This window comes from Patagioenas fasciata, chromosome 1, assembly GCF_037038585.1.
Source record: "Patagioenas fasciata isolate bPatFas1 chromosome 1, bPatFas1.hap1, whole genome shotgun sequence".
Classification (NCBI taxonomy): domain Eukaryota; kingdom Metazoa; phylum Chordata; class Aves; order Columbiformes; family Columbidae; genus Patagioenas; species Patagioenas fasciata.
In genome coordinates this window covers 71,839,709-71,864,692 of record NC_092520.1, presented here as the reverse complement: position 1 = coordinate 71,864,692, position 24,984 = coordinate 71,839,709, and positions in this window count along the sequence as shown.

Genomic DNA, 24,984 nt, shown 5'->3' with positions numbered 1-24,984 from the left:
GAGCCAATTAGAATGCCTTTGACCGCCTCAACCTGCAAGTCTGTACTGTGTTATGGAGCACCTTCAGGAGCAAGGAGATACTTAAAGAAAAATGGTGATGAATTTTTGGCTGATAAAGTGCTACTATATGTGCCCTAACACAGAGAGTCAACTCACAAAAATTCCTACTGTGTGTGACAACCTTGAAGCACGAGACACTGTGTTACCAGGTACAGTTGTGGCAAAGAAGCTCACTAGAGTCATCATTGGACTACAGAGAGCAAGTAATTGCTAAACCCTGAGCTCCTTAAAATATAAGCAGAGAGCCTCAGGGACTTTGGGTCATAACCTCTGGTTTGGGTTGGTTTCTTATGTTAGTCTGCCTCACTCCGAAGGGCAGTGGATGAAATGCATGTAGACTTATTGCATTTCACATTTTTATCATATTCTTTGTGTCCTCTGTGAGAATGGCAGGGTGTAAACAGTGTGGTGCAGATATCTGTTGGATGTCCTCTGCAAATCAGGGAGCAGCCTTTCTCTGTCCACATGAGAGGAGACGAGCATGTTGTTTTATTTCTAAGATGGTGGGAGATGAAGGGTTGGAGAACAAAAAGCCTCAGCGTGATAGCATGAACTTAATCCATGCTTAGGAATAAAAGTGAGGGTATTGTACAAGGAAAAAGAAAAACATCTTACACATAGCTGACTCAAACCAACAAACCTTCATAAACATTAAATGATGTATAGGAAACATAGAAGTGTTATTTGAAGAAAGATATCTCCCTAGTTACACTTCTTCCACTTCTTATAACAGTTATCTATCAGCAGATACTGCAAAGTCAGTGCTGCTTTCATGAGGAGCCATTGATGTTTTAGGAAATTACTTCTCTTTTTTTTCTTTTTCTTTTTTTTTTTTCTTTTGCTGAAGAGTTGCCTTTTATTACCCAAGACCTAACAGTGATTGATTCTTGGAAGGAGTGACATTTGAATTGGTGGAGCTGCAGTGACCTACTTCTCCTAATAGCTTGATAAAAAGTTCCACAACGGGTTATGCTTCCAAACAGCTGTATCTTTCAAAAACATTTGCTTCATGGGAATTTTAATCTCATCTCTGCTCCTTTGTAGCTAACTAAATGTGTGAAAACATAAAGATTTCCCAAAGAGTGAGATTGCAAAACTGCATTTGAAACAAGTTAAATGGTGCAGAAAGTGGGTCCTGACTGATATGTCAAAAGGTGAGAAATGCTGTAATGTCACAGCAAGTTGGCTCTCATTAGGAACAGGCTTTAGAGGCAGTGGTTTGCATTTGCATCTGGGGCTTGACATGCTGTTTTTGCTCAGATTGCTTATTTATCTCCATCTTGTGCCTCTGGTTTGGAAAAGTTCCTCAGCTGCTGGCACAGCTCCTCTTGCCCTGTATTCCCTGCATCTCCGTGCATTTGCCTCCATCCTCATGCTCTTCTCCCCATTCCCTTATTTTCTTCCTTCTCTCTCCATCATTATGCCTCCCCTGCTTATTCAAACCTGGAGCAAAGACATTTACTCCTATATACCTCCTATATGCCTTTACTGATACCTTTAAATTGTCTTAATTTTGAGATGAAAACTGTGTTCTAGCATTTGCCCAGATTAAACACACACCATAGAGAAATAATGTGCTAATTAGTTCATGGGGAAGTTAGAAAAGGGAAAGCTAAGTGTATAAAATCTAGACTTTCCCAAGTTCATTATTTTACTTCATCTATCTATCTATCTATCTATCTATCTATCTATCTATCTATCTATCTATTTTTGGGTCAAATAATGCTCCACAGGTCTTCCTAGATTTAACTTTTTAGTGGTTTAATATTGAGGCTGTTTATGTCAATAACTTAGTGCTATGTAACAAATTCACAAAAGGTTCAAGACAATGATCTTTCGGCTGCTTTTCAAATCAATAGGAATAAATGAGGCATTTCAACAGTTATTTTTCCACTGAAATAAAACTACATTTCACTCAGGAATAATTTCATGGAAATAGGCTGCTACAATTAGAAGTAACTTAGATTAGTGATGATCCATTTCACAAAAACTTTCCCCAAAACAGAAGAGACAAAATTCCCTCTCCTCAGTAAAAATACTCCCACAAAAAAGATCTTTCAGTTTGTGCTTGTTCCTTTGAATAGAGAAAAAAAATCAATTTTCTGCTAAAGTTTTCTGTTTAGGAAAAAATCCACCCTCAATGGAATCAAGTTAGCTAATGGAAAAGCTATTTTTCTGCCAAGAGGCTGCATCATTAAGCAGGGAATTAGACAAATGAGATCCTAATGCGTTTTAATAAAAACAATATATTTCTCCCCTCACTCCGAAACCCTGTGGTCTTGCATATTTTTTGTACTTTGGCTACAGGCTATGTGGAACTCAGTTATAATTGCTCACCTCATAATTCCTTCTGACACTTATACCTAGAGCAGACTGTGTTACAAGAATGTAGATGTATTCTGAGCGCATGAAATATTTTGTAGTTATTCTAGAACTGTGTTCAGGAGAAATGAAGATAATTTTGAATAGTTCTTCAACCACTGAAAATATGAACCTGTTATACATTTTATGCATATTATGCATCTCTTGCTATTCTGCATTGTTCCATTAAAAATGTACGTTTTGAAAAGTAATGACTATATGTAGAAATAGCATTTCTCTACATACCAGTTCTGTTCGTGGAGTGTACCAAGCCATATTTGTTTCATTTTGTGAGTAAAACTGAGTGTTATGACTTTCATTTCTTTTACTTGTGGCTAACATTGCACACAAAAAAAAACACTGCATGCTGAACCAGAGTCTTGTCTCACCTCCACACTATTCATTTGAGCAATTGCACTGAATTCAGTGTCCCGGATCCCCTTTGACCCCTGAACTAGGTTTGGATGTCTACCAGCAGGAGACTGTCAAAGGCAAGGGGAACCGGTGAAATGGGAAATCTCTGATCTTGTGAATAAGTGGTATTTACTTTGTGAATCATGTTCAGATGTGAATGCCTCCTACAAAATGTTTACAAAAGTAATTTTTCAGTTTTCCCATCTTGCACTCTTCCTAGCTGTTCAAATCTATACACACCATCCCTTTCCAACTGTTTGAAGTTTCCTCCCATTTGTCTTCTTTTGCTTAAGCAAATTAATTGTTTGCTATTTCTGCTGTGTTTTTGGCTTCCCTGTTTAATGTAGTGGTTTGTGGTTTTTTAAATTTTATTTTGGTTGTTTTTTTTTTCATTCCTACTATGCATATCTTATGTAAACTCCTTTGGATTTTCTTCCTTCTATAACTTTACTAGTGGCTCAGCAGGACGAAATTAGAAAACTTGCAAGTAGAAAACAAGTCCACATACTTACTGATAATGTAATGTGGGTATTAAACACTGTACAAGAAATGCTAGTGATTTTCTAAATTCCTATGCAGGGAGTTGGTTTTGCAGTGGAAGGAAGGATTTAAAACACTGTTGCTGAGTGTGAAGTGAGCAAAAATATTGCAGGGGGAGCTTTTCCACTGCTGTTCCCCTCTTATTATTAATGGTTTTTACTTTCAGAGAGCTTTACACAAGGTAGGTCAAACACATTGTGGCTCCTTGTCCTGTATCTTTCCCTACCATGTAGGCTACAGGCAGTCCTCCAGCAGAAACTGCAGCTGGGAACTCCTGGCTGCCCATGTGTTTCTCTGAGCTATAGTAGGGTATGGATGTGGCCTTCTGCTCCTTTCCTCAGCAGGCTTGCACTTTTCTGGTAGTTGATCTGAGGAAAGGTACCAAGATGATGCCTTACAAAATGCCTACTCATCTCCAGACAAGAGGGCTCTGCTAAAGAAGCCTTGGCTGTGTGTGGTAGAACACGCTTTTCACTGCAAATGTAGTCAGAGTTTGGGCCACAAAGGCAAGCAAAGTGTGCCAGTGGAGAGCACATTGAGCAGGCTTGGTCACATACAGTCAGGTGGTAAATGTGGTGCTGGTCTTTCAAACGTTTATCTGAGCTTCCTGTTTTTTTCATTTAGATGGACATGTTACTCTATATGGTGATGACAGCAAGTAATGTATTAAATTTGAGCAGGACTGGAAGCAAAAAGGAAAACTCCAGTGATTTGCCTGTAGTCCTACTGGCAGTATTCATGGATTTGAGTTCATGTGGTACTGGTATGCAAGGGCATGTATGGAGTCCACTGAAGAGAAATGATTCCCTTTATTCTTTGGGAGATAGAGCCCAAAGATCAAATGTGGGCTCAAACTACTGCCTGTCAGTGTAATCGAAACACTGAGCATAACCTTCAGCTGTGCCCAGGGTGCCTCTGCGAGTGCAGGCAGAATGCAAAGGTGAATTTTAAACCTTTTCCTCCAACTTTGCCCTGCTCATGGGGGCACTGAAGGTCAAAACCAACCTCAGACTTAAGGTTGCATTGCCACAGGGCTGCTTACCCTTTCCTTACTCATCCAGACTACAAGAGCAGCAGATTTGATTACAACACTGCTAAAACAGGTGAGGCTTTGTAAGCCATGTGTACCAATGTCTCAGTCACTGGTTGTTGGTGGGCAGATGGACTCCTCTGACATGTTTTGTAGTTTCTGTGATTTTTTTAGAATCTTTGTTATCTTATTCCCCAAGGCTGCCAAGTTGTATAAAACACAACAACATACTTTGCATAGGGAGTTGTAGACTTTGTGTCTTTTTTTGCACTGAGTCAGAACTGAAGCTCTTGGCTTGCATTGTCTGTCATGCTTCATCTGTCACAAACAGGAACAAAATAATGTTTCATAGTCTTGATTCAAACCAAATATAAGCATGGAAATTGCCTGCTAATTACCATCTATGTCAAGTAATTTTCTCCTATACAGTAGTTACATTTGTTTATGATACATGTTTATTGCCCGTGCTCATGATCAATACCCATAAAGGAAGAGGATGTAGGAAATGCAGGGTCTGATTAGCAAAGCCCAGTCAGAAGTGCTATAGGTTAGCTCAGTCTGAGAAATGTAACATTGACAGTATTCTCAGTTTTGTTACCCTGTCCTAAGTTCTCAGATACAAAGCTGTCTTGAGTATCTGAAAGCCCTTAATCTGTGAAATAGTCAAAGTATATAAAATTGGTATAGTTTTGAGGATAGTGTTGTGATTCCTATTTCACTTGCTGTCTTCTGGTGCAGCTCTGAACATGAAGCTCCCAGTTCACTCCTGGTCTTTAACTATGGACAGTTTTGTCAGCTCTGTGTTGCTATACATTCATTGATTCTTGTTACTGTAAAAAAAAAAAAGTCTCATTTTCCTGGAGTTGTGTGATTAGGTGAGATTCTTAGGCTTTGTTTAGAAAGTTCCTGATATTTTTTAGTGGTAGAGAGGATTTTAAAAATGTGATCACTAAGGGCTCAAAGGCTGCAAGAACGAATGTCAGAGGTATTATTTTCACATTTTATGCTTCCTGATATCTGATGTGGCTTTTCACAGCTTAAAGAAGGCATTATAGCCTTAAAGTGCCTGGCTCAGTTGCCATTATGATGAAAAGACAATGATTTTGCTGCACTAGCAAAAAAGACAGATTGGCACTGAGGTACCTGACTCTGCATTTCTGGTGCAAATGGGTGTCTGCTGCTGTTGTGGAACCACATGATCCTGCATCAGCATGGGAGACTTTTCCTCCCCGCTCTGCAAGTTGCCTTGCACAAACTGTACTGGCTTTGGGCAACAGTGTCTTCACAGAGGTGAACCCTAGGATTGAGACAAGGTGCCTTCTGTTCTACTTAAGATCTCATGCTGTAATAGATATGATGAGATATATTCATTTAATTGTTAACTTGGTGAATCTTGATTGTATTTTTCCTCATCTCAGTAACTCAATGATTTCCTTCCCTAGTAATAGATATGATGAGATATATTCATTTAATTGTTAACTTGGTGAATCTTGATTGTATTTTTCCTCATCTCAGTAACTCAATGATTTCCTTCCCTAGTGCCACTCAAACATTGACCATGAAAGTGTCCCAGACCAAGTGAAATTCTGACCTTCAGTCACCGAATTGACAAGCAGCTAGCAGAAGTGATTCAGGGCCCTGCCTGACTCCTTGGGAGAAGGCTAGATTTGGAGAAGACGCCAGATGTGGGCTTTGTTGTTTGTTTAACCACATGTGTAATGGGGTCGACAGTGCTTCCCCATTATTCAGTGCTTGGTTCACACTCTTTTCCATGAGACAAGTCTTCTGTGGTCAGAGTCTGGTTTGTTTGTGCAAAGCAGTTCACAGCCTGAATTTTTTTAATCTACAACATTCTGAAAAGCTTCGCTGAAGTCTCCTGAAACTTAAGAGCCTGAGCCCTTACTGAAGGTAAGTCCCTACAGCTATCGAAAGCTGCCTTGCCCCTTGAGGTCGTACAAAGAGGGACAGTCCAGAAGCCATTTAAGCACAGGGGTAGAGCAGAGAAGTTCTGCTTAAGGGCTTCTCACTCAGACACAATTCCACAACGAAGCATCCAAATGGTTTCCAGAGCACAGAGCTGTACCACGGCCTTGGAGCCCAGGCAACATCACCCCTGAGCACTGTGCAGCTGCTGAGGTAGGTGTGCTCTCCAGTTCCTTTGAAATCCCAACTTTTGTCTTTATAAATCCCTTGGCGATCCTTGTAAGAAAATGCCTGTGTCAGAGCAAATTATTATTACTGCTGACATGATAATAAAAGGTGAAATCAGATGTTGCTTAGAAAATTGAATTCCTGCTATAAAATAGCACTGTCAGGGCTGCACATTACACAGTACCTGCATTTGCTCATTTAAAGTAGTACGTCATCTTCAGCTCTACAGCTGGCTTTCGGCTCCTTTTTTTCCTGCCTAATAGTTGGCAAATGACGGGATGTGATTACATGGCCATTTACAGTACTTATTAGCATTTCATTTATAACATTATCATATAAAACTGACTTAATTGCCCTCTGGGTGTAAACATTTAAATTTGGTAAATGGCAGCTCCATTCACTTCTCTGCCACTGAGGAATATAGTATATTACTTCTCCGAAAAGAAAACACAAATTTGTCATGGATGGCTACATCCACTGTATGTGAAGAAGAAAGAGCTTAAAAGTTGCTATGGCTCCTTGGGAGTATTGACAAGGATAACAACATAATTTGCATTCAGATATTTGCATATATGATACAGTAATTTGGCATGGCTCCTTTGGTTTTTATGTCATAGGAGGGAAGGACTGTAATTTTTGTATTTAGTATACTAAAAATCATGATTGTCTAATACTGAAAAAATTCTTTGTAAGAGCATCCATAACCTTGTCACTGTAGAATTGTTCCCAAGAGTATTTTATTCAGTGGTGCTTTGCCAAATCTGCATTTAAATATACCAATTGATAGCTTGGCATTCATTTCTGTTGGAGAGTATTCTAGAAGCTAAGCAATGGTCTGTCTGGGGATTTTTTCTTCTTGGTGTTTAGTCCTAAATGTCATTCCTTCTGTTCTTATCTGGTCTGTCGCCTATCTGTTTATTCAGGCAAGCTGAACATATTTTTAGCCATACTATGCACATTTAAGTCTGCTTGCAAGGGATGTCTGAATTCCTTCAGGGAGCTGTTGCTTTCTGTGTCATGGTGGTTTTTAAATTCCCACTGCTGATCTTTTCCATAACACTGTGCCCCTGCCCTCGAACATTATTGGTCATTTTTTTCTGAACTTCCTTTGGGTAACAGCTTGCTCAAACCACCAAGCAATGTGCCAGAAGCTGCTGTGTTGAGGCTGTGGGTCTGATCCAGAAGGCACTGCAGCCAGAAGAAAGCCTCCATTGATTTTTGATTTGGACCATAATGAAGAACCAGGGAATAAGAAAATAGTTCATAACTTAAACCACCAAAATGTGAGCCTGTACTACAGTGCAAAGACAGAGTAGTTGAAGGCTAAGGGTCTCTCATAGACATAACCAAGAGGTAACTGCAATCTACTACTACTACTACTACTAAAAAATCATAATTAAAGAAAAGACCAGAGTCATTTTTGGACCCCAAGGAGGCTGAAGGAGTTTCACCAGGGTGGGAAGAGCTCAGCTTGTCAGTCATGGGCTGGAAACAGTGCAGCAGGCGATGCTCCATGTGGGCTTTGGGGTGAGAGGAGAGCTGGTGAGAGCTGTGGGGCAGAGAGGAGGGCAGGGGGGCTCCCTAGAGAACTGGGAGGATTTAGTCATAGCCTGTGGTGCAGTGTGATAACAGTTTGCTTTCTGGGGGTTTGATGGGAGCAAGGGAAAAAGAGGTCTGCAGGTCTGGCAGGATCTCAGTGGCTTTGGGAGGGTTGTGACTATGACTGGGCATCAATGTGACTTTTCTCCTGAAGTCAGCCTCCAGTCCTTCCTGGGGAGGAAAATGCTGTGTCTGGAAAGGTGAATGGTCAGAAAGAGCAACACACCTGGAAAACAAGGCATTTAGCTCCTGTGATGTTGAGGACTAGAGCCACCCATGGGACTCTTTCAGCAAAAGGCTGTACAGATGAGACATGGGGAGAGACTGCCTGCAGCAGAGGAGCCATGTCTATCCTGCCTGCTCTCTGCTGGCATGCTGCTGTCCCAAGCAGCCACGTGCCATGCCAGTGTGTTGGTCTGCAGGCTCAGCATCCAGTGGAGGAGGTGGTGGCTTCTTCCCTGGGGATGAAGGTTCCTCTTCTGATCTCACTTCTCCATCTGGACACCCCTGTGCTATCACCACGTGGTCATGTACTGTTTCTTCTCCCTTTTCTGTCTCGCTCGCTTCCAACACCTTCCCATTCACGCACAATCACACTGGCTTCCTCCAACCCCAGAAAACTAGCCATTGACCTCTTTTGCCCCAAACCCATCTCCTTTTGCCCTTCCAAGTCACTGTCCCAGCACTCAAGCACTCACTTCCTATGCTATAGCCAGGATGGGAAAGGTGAAGAATGAGATGACTTAAACCTGCACAGGAGGTTTTTGGCGATCACTGCAGTCCTGTAAGCCAGGAAGGCAGTGTCAGAAGCTGCTCAGTCCTCTGCTTCCCCACAGTCCTCATGGGCTGGACTGAGGGAGCAAGAGTGTTCTGCTCTGTAGCCCTACAGATAACCTTTCAGCTCAGAGTCTGACTCTTCCTCATCCCTCCACCCAGCGCTGGACCCCAGGAATGAAGTCGAAAATGTACCTTGGAGCTCACAGTGCACAGGAAGAGTCTCTGCTCCTGGAGATACTGCCCAGATGCCTGGTCATCCTACCTGAGAAGTTGTTGACATTACCCAAAACAAAGACTGACCTCTCTGCCTGAGGTGAGACAACACACAAATGGTATCAGCATTGTTTTTCCCCTCTCCCACAGTGTTTTCAGGCTGATCCAGGCTTCCTGCAGAAACTAGATAAGTTTTTACTCTTTTATCAAAGACCAGCAATATATATTTCCATGACAGACTGAGCTAGCTGGCAGATATCCTTTGCATCAACAAGATGATTAATTCAGATTTCCCTATTCTTTCAGCTTTTGTCCAAAATAGCTTGATTCATCGCAGTGTCTCTTTTACTGACCTTGCAGGTTAACTTTTACAAATGATGATGAGGAGAGAGCATTTTTAGGACTAAACAAAAAATTTCTTTATACCTGAATAGGTGCAGTCATGTTCTGAAATACATGAAGGAATGTAAAAAAAATTCTTCGAGATTAAGAAGGAAAACTTAAGGAAACAAAAAGCTGAAAAGGAAGAAATGTGAAAAGAAAGAGTAATGAGAAAAGAAAAAAATGGACCCCCTCCCTTCAACAAATGATAAATGGCAATTGCAATGGTCACGTTTTCATAGCTCATTCCTAAGGATGCACTGCCATCTGCCAGCCTTTAAGCAAAATGCATCAGAAGAAAAAGTGGATTTAATTCCTAATTGTACTTTTCTTCAGCTGCCTGAATCACCACATGCCCTATACGTCAATTTTAAAAATAAATTTGCAGTCAAGAATTTACATATGTATTTATACCCTTGCATTTGCACATTATGCAAAGAAGGGGAACACATTGGCAGGGTGAAGAACCCTGACCCCAGCTGGAGATGGCGGTGGCTGGGAGGCTGGGCTGGGCTGCAGTGGGGTGCTTGGAGCAGGGGCTCCCCAGAGACCACTCATCACCCTGTGGATAGGACCCTGCACTTGGCTAGGGTTAGGAAAAATACAGGGAGAAAGGCACAAGTGAAAGAGGTGATGAGAGGAGTTGCTTTATGCTACTGGAAGAGATTAAAACTGCAGTGTATTAAAGGATTTTAAATGGGAGCAGGAGGAGGGAGTTGCTGAAACTTGAAGGTGACAAATAACTGAAGGAAAAGAAATATTGATTTAGGGTGGGTGCCCAGGAGTAACGAGATGAAACTTCAAAGGGAAACATGAGTGTTGTGTATTAGGAAATACTTATACTGAGATGTATCAAACTGTGAGTAATATCCCAGGGGAAACTCCCTCACCCCAGGCAATTTTAAACTAGACTAGAATAAATGATATGACATTATTATAGAGTAAAATCTTATAGTGGTAAGGGGATGAAATAGATAATCTAATAGGTTTTTGTTTCTTAGTTTTTTTTTTCTCCATTGTCTTTATTATGGAGCACATCCAAGCTGCTCAAGTTTGCATATCAAGCAGTATACTACTATTATTGTGTACACAAATGTCTGCTAAGCATTATGTCTGTTGTACAATCTATGATAAGGGATATGCAGAGTACACCTTCATCTCAATTTTTTTGCAACTGGCAATGTAAATGGCATTTCTGATCGCCCAGCTTCGTCTTGTTTCAGATTTAGCTTTTCTTTAGCACTATGTGGGGTTAATTACTGTAAAGAACCTCATATATGCTTTGTTCAGTATATTTCCTAGAAAAAAAATACTTCTGTCATTTGAGGCAGTACATCACCTTAAAACCTTACTGAATCAAAAGCAATTTAGTAAGCACAATCCAGTTAACCTCCTCCTAAAGCATCATTGTCTTTTCTTGGTAGAGTTGTGTGGGTTGTAAAAATTCAGAAATATCTCTGGAAATTAAGCAAGCCATACATCTCCCTGTTAAGCTTTAAATGCTCTTCTCTGGGTTGGGTTTGAGATCAAAATAACTGTCTTGTGTTCATGACTGAATACTTGTCACACTTATTCTTAACAGAGACCTTGTGACAAACAGCAAACAATTAAAGAAATTATTGCTGTCTTGAGAGTTTGGTTGTCTTTTTGCATACAAAGGTGAAAATTAGTGAAAATGATGGAAGCACACAGGTGGAAAAGCATGCTGAGAGCAGAATCAAATCCTGATTTTTATAACCTGGTTAACTGAGTTAACTCCAAGACATTGTCTAAAAAGTCTTCATTTTTTTGTATATATGTATCCTGAAAGAATTTTAAAAGAACCTCTCTAACTTTTGTCAAAAGTCATACAATTTCACATAACAGCCATTTAATAATATCACCCATAAAGGCATTGTATCCATGGAGGCCTTATGAGCCTCATGCATCAGGTGCCATTATTACACTTTCCTCATGAAATTGACTGTATTTATTTTTCTTTTTCTTCTCTCTGGGAATCATTCAAAACAAAGTGCACTTACAGATACTCAGAGAAGTCTTAGTTTAGGAAGGCAGATACCATATGCTTGAAACTAGGCAGGTACCAAGCCCTATTTATTTTAAATGAATGTTAGGAATGTGTGCATATTTCTGAAGAGCAGTGCTTGTCTGTCATTGAACTTTGAGAACCGAGTTGGTGGACTTATTCTTGAGTAATATGAGGTTTCCTCTGCATTGAGTATAAAAAGAAAAATAGTTGCTGCCCAAGACCACATCACTCTGAAGACCAGAGCTGGTCAAATATGTGTGGTAGTGCCTGCACTAAGAACTTGCTTTATCTCTGCTAAGACCAGCAAAACATTCAGTGCCTTAGCTCTCAGTCCTCTGGCTGAATCAGAGGGTGAATTAGGGTGGGCATGCGATGGTCTTTTCCATCAGAAGCTCTCATGAATTTGGCTTTTCTCAAGCACAGCATGGAGACCTAATCACCTTGTTGAGTTCCTGATACAGACGAGACGTTAAAAGTCACCTGTGAATGTCAGAAGAGCCCCAGTCCTCAAGGTGTGGTGCGTGAAAACTCACGCTTCACCTTGCAATTCAGACATAACCAATGACCAATCCAGAGGACAGTTTAAGGGTACAACAAACAAAGAGTGGTCTTCTGAACACAGCAACAGTGTCATGGAAGAGCACACGAAGATTTAAGCTGGGCCTGGGCAGCATTTCCTTGCAACATGCCTTACAATATGTTTCAAGAAAGGAGCAGTGGGGAAACGAGGTGGTATGTGCTGTAAATGCAGTTTCCATTTGTTTCCCTTTAGAGGGACTGAATGAGGGGTGGTTTGACATACAGGATAAAGTTAGTGCCTTGTGGGTAAGGGACAACGGTGCCATGAAGTGGGTGAGGAGGAGTTGAGTGAAAAGCAGAGCAGCTGTAAGGGTTGGATGATATACCGGAAGAAAGAATAAATCATGTGGACTGATTTGTCTTTATTATTTTTATCTTCTGGGCAGAGTATGCTATGGATTGTGACACCAGGATAGTGAATGTTTGATAAATATGTAGTATTTGGTAGGACTTGGTTATGCCAGTGTCAACTTACACAGGAGATTGGCTTATTTGTCATCTCTGCAAGATGGGAACAAACATGAATACCCCCTGCATTAATCCCTTTCAAAGTAATATATGGATGGACTAAACAAATTTGTACAGTTCTGTTTCTCAATGAACATGGGAATTACTATGAAAAGTTTATTAGCTTTATGTTGATTAATCATCTCAATTGATTCACTCTTATTGGATATTCTGCAAGAATAAAGTAAAATACATTAGCCTTTATGAAAGTCCTCTTAAATGATGTTTTTGTTTAGAATTTCCCCACCAGCTCTGTAAAACTCTCTACACTTCCAGGTTCTCAGACTGATCTTCCAGCATCTATTGTGTTTGCCTAAATGTAGAGATGAAAAGGAAAACCTAGTTCTCTTAAATGTGCCCTCTGGGACTAATTACACTCATTTGACTAGACTAGCAGTTAGATCTGAATTATAGTCATGAATAAGTTAGATCTTAATTAAAGTCATGTTTGGGTGCAAAAGGCAATGTCATACATGCCAAGAAGCTGCTTTGTAATATGTGGAAATTAGTGTTAATAATAATTTGTGTATGAGATTTGGATTTCCATTTATTCATATTGCTTTCTCTGGTGGTTTATCCATATAATAGTACATCCTGCTCATGTTTCCATATTTAAGTATTCCCAAAGTAATAAAAGGTAAAATACTGCTAAACCAAAATATTTAAGGAGCTTTGTAATTGTTAGGACAGATGTTTGACAGTGTCTCACTTCTAGTTGGAATATGTTGAAAAATTAACAATATTATAGTGTAATATAATTGCTTTCTTCTAAAGAATACCTGAGTTTCCCAGAAGAACAACCTAGTCTCATTTTTTTCCTGTTCTGGTCTGTGCTGATGTCTCCCACAAACTTACCAATAACCCACAACTGTATGTACATACTGAAACAATAATACAACACGCTTTAAAACACTGTTGCATTTGAGTAACCATCAGCCCTTGCTTTGCTTTGGATGATGGTATAAAGCTTTATGGAAAAATATCTACTCCATGCAGGAGATAAAGATGACTCTAAGGCATGGAGAGCTGGTGCAAGGTCAGCTGAGAACACAGGGCTGAAAGATCAACAGGGAAATGCCATCTAGACCACAGGATGTCTCCATGGAGTAACCCAAAAACCCCAGAGCAACAGCAGCTGTGGCTGGTAAGTGACCTTATTTTTTTTTGTGGTCAGTCTGTCTTGATGCACAATGATCTAGGTATTGAAAGGGAAATTGCCACTCTTATTTAGCATGAGCAGATAGCCTGAGGCACAACGTGGAAGTTGGGCAGACTTCTTTTGTATGAGAGGTTTTCTACCAAATGTAACATCTCAATATGTTCAGTGACAAATGACCTTCTATGTTTTTTTTGGGGACCATTTTGTCATTCCGTTTTATTTCTGAATAAAACATTCTGAGACAGTCGAAGTACTTTCTTTTGATATTCTCTAAGGAACATGTTGTTTTCTGAAAGAAGATGCTATCTTCTCCTAATCTCAAGAGACTTCTATTTTGACACTTTGATCCATTCATTTAAAAATATAAGGAGAGGTTGAAGAGATGGAAAACTTAAAATAGAAATGAACCTTTTTCACATTATTCTGAAGGAACTATTTTTTTTTGCCTTAAGATGAGATTATTTTTTCCCCATCAATTCTGCTCTTCATATCTGATATACAAGATATGTTGAGACCAATCCAGGCAGGCAGGATGTACTTGATCATAGATGAGGGCAGAGAAACAATAAGAATTTTGTATCAATTTCACTGGTCATCTCAATGACTGAGTCTGGATTTCCACTGGATAGCACTGAAGATCCTGAATTTGTCCCTCGCAGATGTTATATCCAGAGGAAATGGACCTCAGGAGATGATCTTTGAAGCTGGATCTGGTGCACAGTTGTGGTTGGATGGAGGTCAGGTCATGGTGCGTATTTAACTCTGCAATTATCACAGTAGTGCCAATGCTGTGCTCATGGACACTGCAACTGTGCGGGCAGAAATCACTCTGTATTGCTCATCGTGCTTTTAATGGTCACCTGAAACCATTCAGTGGCCAAAACCCTTTGGGCAAGGGTGCGTAAGATGATCTGGTTTAGGAGGGGTTCTTTGCACTACAGATACATAACAACATATGAACCGGAAATTGTGATGGATTTAAATTGCAGCAAGGGAAATTTGGTCTAAACTTTGAGACAAGCTTTCCAACAGTTATATGTTGGAGTTGTCTATCCATAGACGTTCTGTTTCCTAAAGATTTTAAGAACAGATTAGTCAAATAAGGAATGATTTTGGTTAAATTGATCTGTGCTTGGCTAGTAGATAGATTGGAGGACTTACTGAGGTCTTGATGAGCAGTTAAATCATTCAAATAAATTACCCACAAGATACCAGGGTAGCTCTTTATGCAGGTTTGGATTTAAGACGTAAAATACTTTAGGAAAGCAGTAGATAGCAATATGGAAAGTAATCACATAAGTGTTTTCCTTCTGTTACCATGTTCACTCCTGCTACTTTCACTGCTGAAAAGACATCAGAGTTATAAAGAAACACTGTAGAAACTGTCTCAGGTACAGAGATTTTCAAATACTGTTAAAAATTTTAAGACTTGATCAAATAGACTAATGAAAAATAAATGTATGTAAAGGAAATATTTAAAGGCATAATTTGGACCTCTCTTTTTACCCTTTATTGTTATTTCAGAAATGGTGGTAACTTGGCAAAGTGAAGGAGGAAATTGTGAAAATGTATATGAAAACACGTTTTTTTTTTCACTGCCTCTTTTTAACCTGTGAAACTCACTGCTTTTGGACACTGTTACTGTGGTACTGAATTTGACTGAAGAGAATTCCACTCAATTGAATGTCTGTAGCTGCATTAGCTGAGATAAAGGAAAATATTAAGGATCTGAGCCCTTGTGTTTCAAGACATTAACCAATCTTAAGTGCCTTGGATTTGAAAGAAACATCTTCTATGGGAACATTACTGTAAGACTGTCCATAAGGATTGGAAGCATCTGTTGCTGGTACCTATCAGAGACAAGATATTGGGCATAGCGGAATTATTGCCTGATTCAGTCCAGCAATCCATTTCCTCTGTAGGTATTATTATCCAGTAAAACACAGAGCAGAGCAAAGTCCTGCCACTTTTCTTTCATCGTAGGTATTTCTTCATTTCTTCTAGGAGAAGTAATAATTGCAGCTTGAGAAGTTGAATTACAAATACAGATAACATTCCTATAAGTGAAGGACTTATTGTCTAAGAAGTGCTTAAACATATGAAATTTCCATAATTTATAATTTAATTTCAGGGTGTGGATGCTGTAAGATGCAAAAAGAGTCCTGAGACTTTGCACGGATGTGTTGTGCTGTGAGTGAAGTGTGACGGACCCTCTTCTTTGTCCTTGCATGTGATGATGTTTACATGAGTTACTCAAATTTGTTTCAATTTTTTTTTTTTTTAATGGTTATTTGTGGATTATCACACAGTCAGTATCAGTAATATATTTACTTTTATTTAGCTAGATATGTCTGTGTCTGCTTCAAGCTTCTTTGTTCCTATTGGCAAATGCAGAAGTACTGTAATTCCCATTCATGTGAATAAACTCAAAATACAACTCAGGGCCAATATAATTAGAAGATATTTATGCTTGTTTAGCGGCCTTGGTCTTTTGAACAGCAACTACTTTGAAAGACAGGCCTGGTGCCTGATTTATTTATTTATTTATTTTATTTATTAAATTTTACAGTTTTCCCTTTATTCAGCCATGGATTTGCAACAGAAAGATGGAGGGAGCTGAGAGGTAGATAGCACTTTGTATGTTTCTTAGAGAAATGAAAAATAATATAAGGTACCTGATTCAACAACCTTCAAACAAACCAAGAGAGCTGAAAGAGTAAGGGCCTTGGCTGGAAAAATTTCTTAATGAAGGAAGACTAGAAATAATGGGCATATATTTCACCAAAGGTAATTGAGATTGGATATTAGAAAAACTTGTGTTTAGTACAAAGTAACACTTCTTGAGTAAGGCATAGTCTTCTGTCACTGAAAGTCTTTTAAACAGGTTAGAGTAACAGGTTGGGATATGCTTAGGAGCACTTGAACCTGCTCAATGCAGACCAACAGACAAGATGACCTCTCAAAGTCTCCTTCAGTCTTCATTAGTCAATGCACATCTTTGTTGTGTTGTGCTTCAACTATATATGCACAATACTCTTAAAATGTACTTACACAGCTATGACAGTGATGGAAGCTGTATACGTATATGCCACCAAGATACGGCTGCTCTCTGTGGAAATGCCAGCCCCTACCAAACACTGTCAAACAGCAGAGCTTGCAGCAGAGCAGCAGATGACTCTTAACTAATTATAACAGTGATGACTACCAGATTCACACACAAACAAGTGTACCACATGCCATCTGCTTCGTTGATGAAGGTATAAACACTTAATGCTGATACGGAGCTTGTGTCTGAGGATCTCAAAGTATTTTACGAAGTGGAAATAGAAAAAATAGAAAGTGACATTACCCTAATCGCACTGTTAGATGAGCAAGATCACCACCTTCCTTAATTGCACGCCAATATTGTAGCCTGGCATCTTTCTGAAGAGGTGTTCATTATTCAGGCTTTGTCCATTGCTTAACCCTTCTGGGCATACTTGGAGGAAAAATTCTTCTGTTGTGTCACAGGCTATATACACGTGTGTATATGAACACACATTTATTTTACTGGCAGAAATTCTTCACACAGTGGATGTAATGTAGTTTTGCTGTTGTGAGATCACTTCTTTATAGAATAACGTGCATCCAATATAGCTGTTTTCATATGTCTGCACTACTGGCAATGCCACTAAACTGACATTTTTATATAGATATGGATGTGTTTATGGCCTCAAGAATGTTTTTACTCCCAGACAATAATACCTGGTGATACTTATGTGAATAGTTCCATGTAAAGCATCACCATTAGCAAACTGGTGTATTTTCACTTATTTTGCATTGAAGCAATTGATTGGTGATGCTAGGAATGGAGAAAGAGGCCTTCACCTTTGCAGAGTGATTTCTACCAGCACAGGAGTAGTATACTTGGGAATACATGTGTGCGCAACTCCTCCCTGCCCCAAATATTTTTCATTATTTCCTAGCCATTTCCCTGTACATTTAGGACTCTAATGTGGAGAGAATTAACCCTTTTACCAGGCATTGAATAAACATGTAGCAGAGATCTCATGACTGAATATGTGCCAGCAATGAGCTCGTATCTACTCCAGTTCCTTTTTCAATATCTGTCTAAGCAAAAGTGCACATAAGATATCAGACAGCCGCACAGAGGCCACGTAAATCCGTATTTGGACCCTAATAAAGTCCTCCAAAACTACCTTTCAGCAAGAGATTTCTCTTCCTGTCCTCATTTTTTAAATCCACTCTGCAGGTGAGATAAGAGGATTCTTTTTGCCCTTAAATTATGGCAGTTACAAGTAATCTTTGCTGTCTTTGTACATATGGGGATTTTTTGTGTTTTTTTGTCTTTACTTTTTTTTCCCCAAGGAAAGCAAGTATTTTGTGTTCATGGAAAAACAGGAGATTAGATGCACCAGAACACGAAGTGCAAGTTAACCCGAGGCAAAGCACAGCTGAACAACAGCAATCCCAACTTCCCCTCGGCTCCAGTCCCAAGTCTTAAAAGATAAACCTTCGGGGGCCATTAAGAGGAAACCAAGTGTTCTTTCTAAAGTTTCCTTTTTTTTTTTTTTTTTATTAGAAACAGTAAATATAGCTGAACATCTGATAGTAAATAATTTCCCTCCACTGCTGTGCAGATAAAGGAAGGATTTGAAGGGCAGCAGGTACTTGTTCTCAGAAGAAACAATTTTGACATGGTTTGAGGCAGCAGCTGCACTTGTGACCAGACAGGTCAGTGACATTAATATTGTTTAAATGCGTATTTAAATAATTTCTGACCTATATACAAATATTTTCAGGACATGCACCTTCTTATTCTAACTGGCATATTTTATGTGACTGAGAGGCCTGCACCTTTCTCCACAGACAAAGGCACTACATCGTCTGTTTTTGACTATAGAGAGGGTTTGGAGCATGCTTGGATAAATTATTTTATGGTGGATTTTAACTGGGAAATACCAATTCAGTTGTCTCAAAGCTAGGCACAAACTTGAGTTAGGTTCACCAAATACACGAACCTGTATAAAACAGAGACAATATTTTAGGAGACAGATGCCTTTCAAAGAAGAGCAATAACAGTGGCAGTGTGTATTCTTTCTTCTTTGTTTTGGTTGTGTAGGCAGAGACACTTGGGGACACAGCAGAGAGGCAGTCAAATCACATCTGCCTGCTTTAGATCAGAGGCTACAGAGTAGTCTGAGAGAAGTGTCCCTGTTGCAGCTGTTCTGCTTGTACGGATGCCAGAGAAATATGAGCGGTAATTAGGCTGTTCACTAGGACACTTTTGTTATAGCCCATACTCTGCACTGAACAAAGAGAAGCTGCTGAGACACCTCCAGCAAATGTCAATTACTAAGCTACGTGGGCAGGGATATATAGCCAGTTTCTCGGGCGATCTGTGTTGTTCAAGTCTTTGTCTTATTAAAACAGGTAGGAAAACTGCTGTCACTTGCTAAAAAATTGGAAAAGAGCTGACATTTTCTAATTCAAGAGGCTCATTTTTTTCTTCCTCGGCAGAATGGTATTTTGACTGTGGTGCAAGGATCTGGGGTTGTCTTGAGCTTGTAGGGTGGCAGAGGTGGGTAAAGCAGCCTGCCTGCCTCTAGCGGTGCTAAGCAGCAGTGCTGGTAACTCTCTAATGACCGTCTTTCTCTAGGTGCTCGGGTCTGATGTGCTTGTTCAGATGAAATGGGAACTTCCCTTTGAAGCTGGTCACCAAACTGTGCCAGTGTCAATGTTTTTCTAGGGTCACTGTCCCCTGCTTGGGGTATTCCTAGATATTTCAAACTTGAATGACAACTGTTGAAGCTGGCATGTTGTCCCAAAAGGCCACATCTGCATGTTGATCATAAGTATGAGGCAAAGCAGAGTGGGTGTTTTAGTTGCTTTCCAGGACTTGTAGGCAGGAGAATTTATGACTTGGCCTGACAGTTGTCTTGCTAATAATGAAAATGAGAGGTGGACAGAGTGTTAGGGAGTGTGAAAGGGTTGTGCTCTACTTTACGACAGGGCTAAGAGGGAGAATGGATTGTCACAGCATCAGTTACTCAGGAGAAAACTGGAGACAAGGATGGGAGAGCCTGAAGAATGATGAAGGGAAGATGAGAGACAACTTCAAGGGTATGCAGTAACAGCTTAAGAGAAGACATGCAGTTTCTTTAAGTTGTTTGATCCCAGGGAGAATTTTACTTAGCATTTGTTTGTAGGGATGTTGATAGAAACAAGGCTGGAAATGAGAATACTACAGCCATTCACATTTCAAGCAAAGCAGGAGTTGTTTCTGAGGCTCACTCCAGGGAAACCGGCAGTCAGGAGCACAAGAGACGTGTTCTCCTGTTGCTTTGGAGCAGGTCATGAGATTGCATTGCAAAATAGGCACAAGAATGTTAATTTTAAAGCATGTGCTGTGTTGTGGGAAGAGCAAGTGGGTAATGATGATACATGAGCAGCATCGATCAAACACCAGCATGTGCTGTGATTTCCAGTGCTCAGGCAGATCTCTTTACTGCTTAAAGACGCTCCTCTGCCTCTCTAAGAATCATGAGAGGCTCTCCTGTTAGGCAAAAATCGTACTTCAGGAACTTGTGAAGTTTTCATTAAGTACAGTAAATGCAGGAACTGTGTAAGCGACCGAGTGTCACTTTGATGGATTGAGTACAGTCTGTTACAGTCAATAAATCCTCATGGTCTTTATGTGCATTGTCATTCAAAATGAATTATCATTTCTAGCTAAAGAGATACTGAAAGTCTAAAAAGGCCTGCACATTATGCACTGTTATGTCCGGGGTTACTGGGCCATGTGACTGGTGCCATGCAAGTCTGTGCAGAGATGGGGAATTAGCAAACTTATTGGACCCTCACAAGGATGGGGCTGGGTCAGATGCACTAGAAGAGCATCTTCCAGTGAGGTCCAGAGAGAGCTGGATGGCTCTGAGTGGTATCTGATCTCTAGGGCTTCCTCAAACACTAGTTTCTGAATCAATGTACAGTCAGTTTAAAATGTGCAAAGGGGAGAGGGAGAAATAGAGAGAAATGACATTTTTAAAAAAAAAATAAGGCTTGAAAATGCTTTGGGATTAAAGTAGAGCCCAGTTCAAATTTGTAAAATGCACTTGTCTTTCACCATATTAAAGCTTAGGCACAATTAAAAAGGGCTTTGAAGAACTGGGGGATTTTTCAGCAGATGTGAAAGGGTAGGAGGATAACAAGGCAAATGTGCTGTCTGCATTAATTTGTAAGTGGAATTCAGCTTCATTAGCTTGGTGATATCTGAGAACAAAGCTAACTTTGTTCAGCTTTTGACCAAGATACTGGAAGTCATGTATGATCTCATTTAAACTTTGTCATTAGATGCCATACCTCATCTGTGCCCATGAACATGACTAGGGTACAAATTGATTTACTAGTTTTCTAGTCATTTTCATTGGGCCATGCAGGGAAAGCAAGCATGACAGATGTGGGTGCAATATTCCAGGGCCAGAAAGTGGCATTTGTTGATCATGTCACTGTATAATATCACAGCATATAAAAGCATACAGTACTGAAAAATCTAGCTAATTTACTGGAATCAGTACTAGTTAAAAAACAAATTGGAGTGGGCAGCAGCTGAAGAATATCCAACTATTTCTATGATCATAACTGCTTGACGTAAGGGATAAATGAGTAAATGTTGTGTTTCAATTGGCAAGCTTTCATTGTACAGCTTCAAGGCTGCTAAGAAAATGAAATTAAACTTTTTATTTTTTTTTAAACAAAGATGCATTTATTATTCTTCCTGCTATTTAGTAGAAAATAGCCTTAATAGATACAATACAATAATAAGGCTGTTGGATCAAGTCCAAAATAAATCTACAATGACCAGATGCCATAATGTGAATATCTGAGCGTGACATTTTAATTCACTGAATTGCCCTCCTTGCTCCATTTTCCAATGTCTATAGGCAGTAGCCTTGCAAGGTCCCCATGTTTAGATTGTCATCAGCACAAAGTGGGGAAGGAGGGTTCTTGGCCGAGTGGACACTGGGTTCCCGTCTCCAAACCTACATGTGCTAACAAGAAATTTGGGAAGCAGTTGAGTGGAAGTCCTTGGTTAGAAGCAATGTGCAGATATTGTGTAATGTGTCTCCTCTGAAACCTATGCTTTTCTGGTATCACCAACTGCTTTGATTGATGCTAAAACTGTGGAAAAGTATTACCCACCTCTTAATATTTGTGTCTCTGCTGGGGTGAACAGTGATGGAGAGTGTGTGCTAGAATAGCTATTTAGCCTGGATCTTTGACTATGTCTCTGAAGAACTGGTTATGTTGTCTTCCTTAATCTGTTTCACATTACTTTTAGGTTGCAACTGTGAAAAAGCTAGCCGTTTGCTGGAGTCAATTTTCAAGAAAAGCTAGTGACACAGTAAGAATTTCTGCCAATCTTCTTAACTTGCACTGAAAGCCTACAGTTTCTCAGGTAGCAAGAGCATGATATTGAGGGGAAAAAAATGGCAGTCATCAAAGCATGCTCTCAACAGAAGCATTCTGCTGCTTTTGTGAGCCATTGTTTCACACAGAAATGCCCAGATTTACAAGGCAGGACTTGGGCATAGTCCTGTACTTTACACTGTGTATCCCAGTCACTGACGTAATGAAAAGTATTTTTCTTTTGGTGGGTCTCTTGGCATGGTTCTTCCTGTGATACGGCTGCTTGTTTCTCCATATTGCTGATGAGGTGAAGAACTAGAACGACTAGTCATTGTGTTTGGGCTCCTTTCTCAAGAAGGACCTTGTTTCTGGCTTGAACATGCAGACAGAAGAAATTGGAGGAGGAATGTGACCCTATACTTTTGGTAGCTTTGTTCAAAAAGAGGGTGAGGGAGGGCTCTAGATTTCTTTCCTGAAAAACTCTTCTACCTGTAGCCCTCTTGACAAGAAAGAAAGGAAGAACAGAAGGGTGCTGGCCCTACAACCATGGAAAACTTGTCCCAGGAAAAGCAAGTTTTCTATAGTTTCAAAAGTACTTTCTAATCCCCTCGCCTTACCGGGAGTTTGCATACAGTATGCTGCGAACTGTAAGCAACGTATAGTGCTTCTGTGCTCCTAAACTTGCCCTTATAGGTACTTGTTATGTGATTGGTATGCAGTACACATCAAGGATCAGAAAAACGGAGCATCTGTATGAGAAGTAATAGTCCTTCAGTAGGATGTGATAATGTGAGGTCATGCTTCGCCTTCATTCACAAGCAAATCTTTACTGAATTCAATATGGGTTGACAAGCATTATTGGTGTTGGGAATTGGCCTTGGCTCTAGCTATGAGGCTGCAATAACTCTTGTGGCATAGTGATTTGGGCCTCTAGTAGCAGCACATGACATAGGCAACTGTGCTATGAGCTTTCCTGCATAGAAGACATAGAATGGTTTTGGTTGGAAGGGACCTTCAAGATCATCTTGTTCCAATCCCCCTGCCACGGGTAGGGACACCTTCCACTAGACCAGCTTGCTCAAAGCCCCATCCAGCCTGGCCGAATGGGACATTCTAAATTTCCCTGGACAACCTGTTCCAGCACCTCACCACCCTCACGGTGAAGAATTTCTTCCTTATATCTTATCTGTCCAAACTCTTTCAGTTCAAAGCTGTTGCCCCTCGTCTTATCACTACATGCCCTTGTAAAAAGTACCTCTTCAGCTTTCTCGTAGGCTTCCTTTAAGTACTGAAACAGTGCAATAAAGTCTACCCAGAGCCTTCTCCAGGCTGAACAACCCCAACTCTCTCAACATATCCTCATAGAAGAGGTGCTCTAGCCATCTGATCATCTTTGTGGCCCTCCTCTGGACCCTCTCCAACAGATCTTTGTCCTTCTCATGCTGGGAGCCCCAGGGATGAACAGGTGGGGGTCTCACAAGAACAGAATAGAGGAGCAAAATCACCTCCATTGGCCTGCTTGCTGTGCACCTTTTGATGCAGCCCAGGATTAAGGCTGGCTTTCTGGGCTGTGAGTGCACATTGCTGGGCCATGTTGATCTTGTCTTGCTGACATGCTGGCCTTGGAAAAACTTGCTTGATAACTCAGGACTTGCTTCTCAAGTTATGGCTTCTACTAGAAATTGCAGTGTGCACAGGTTCTGTGCTCAAAACATAAAGAACTAGGCGCTGTTTTACTTGTTTCCAGTTGTTTTGATGCTGTGGAAATGAGATGCTTAAAAATAAGCTGGCTGTTAATGCTGGTTTTTTCAATGGTTTTAACGACTGATACTAAATAACTGGGTGCTGTCTAGTTTCACGTGAGCAGGAGTGACACAGACACAAAGATTACAGGATGGCATTTACATTACTCTGTTTCATTAAACAGAAAAATGATTCTGTTTAGCAAGAGCCACCTCTGAGGAAAAAAATACTAGAGGAAACAAAACTGTTCCTGTGGTTGTGGAGAACAGGGCTTCAATACAGTAGTCTAATTAAGATGATTATCTTCTGGTAAACAAACGTAGCTGACTTCTGTACAGTGGACAGGGGAATTTAAGCAGAAAACCTATCGACTGAATCTGGAAGAAGAGCTACAGCTCAACAATGTGCCAGATAAACACATATGCTTTCCTTGTCTCTTTCTTTTGGATTGAACAGCTCTGATTGTGTTGGGGAAACATTTTCTCTCATTCATGTTTTTTGTTTTTTTGTTTGTTTGTTTGGTTGGTTTTGGTTTTGTTTTGTTTTGTTTTATTTTGTTTTTGTTTTCCCCTGTCAGGCTTTTCTCTGAATGACTTTACAGGGATGAATTGACAACATGGGTCAGCTAATTCAGCTCTTCAGTGATTCACTTAGTTCAATTCCTTGTTCTTTGATCCTGTCAGCTCTGAAAACACACTGTTGGTTGAAATTTGTCTGCAAATCCCTGCTGTATGAGTTAAGGCTTGTGCAGATGGTGGCGGTGCTGATCAAAATGGCACTAAAAAGTTGTTTTCTCTTTTCTGAAGCCAAGCAAGAGCACTTTAAACAAGTAGCAGGCAGCTATTATGATTCTGGGGGCTTTTATCGCTGCTCTGTAAAAAGGCATAAAAGCCCTTTGGCTGCCTCTACCACTTGTATAATTTGAAAAATAATAAGTAAACTCTCCCCAGAAACTGGTGGGTATGACCCTTGCCTTGCTTCAAATTCTCTTAGAAACCATAACTTTTTGAAGTGACAGATGTTTTAATTTTG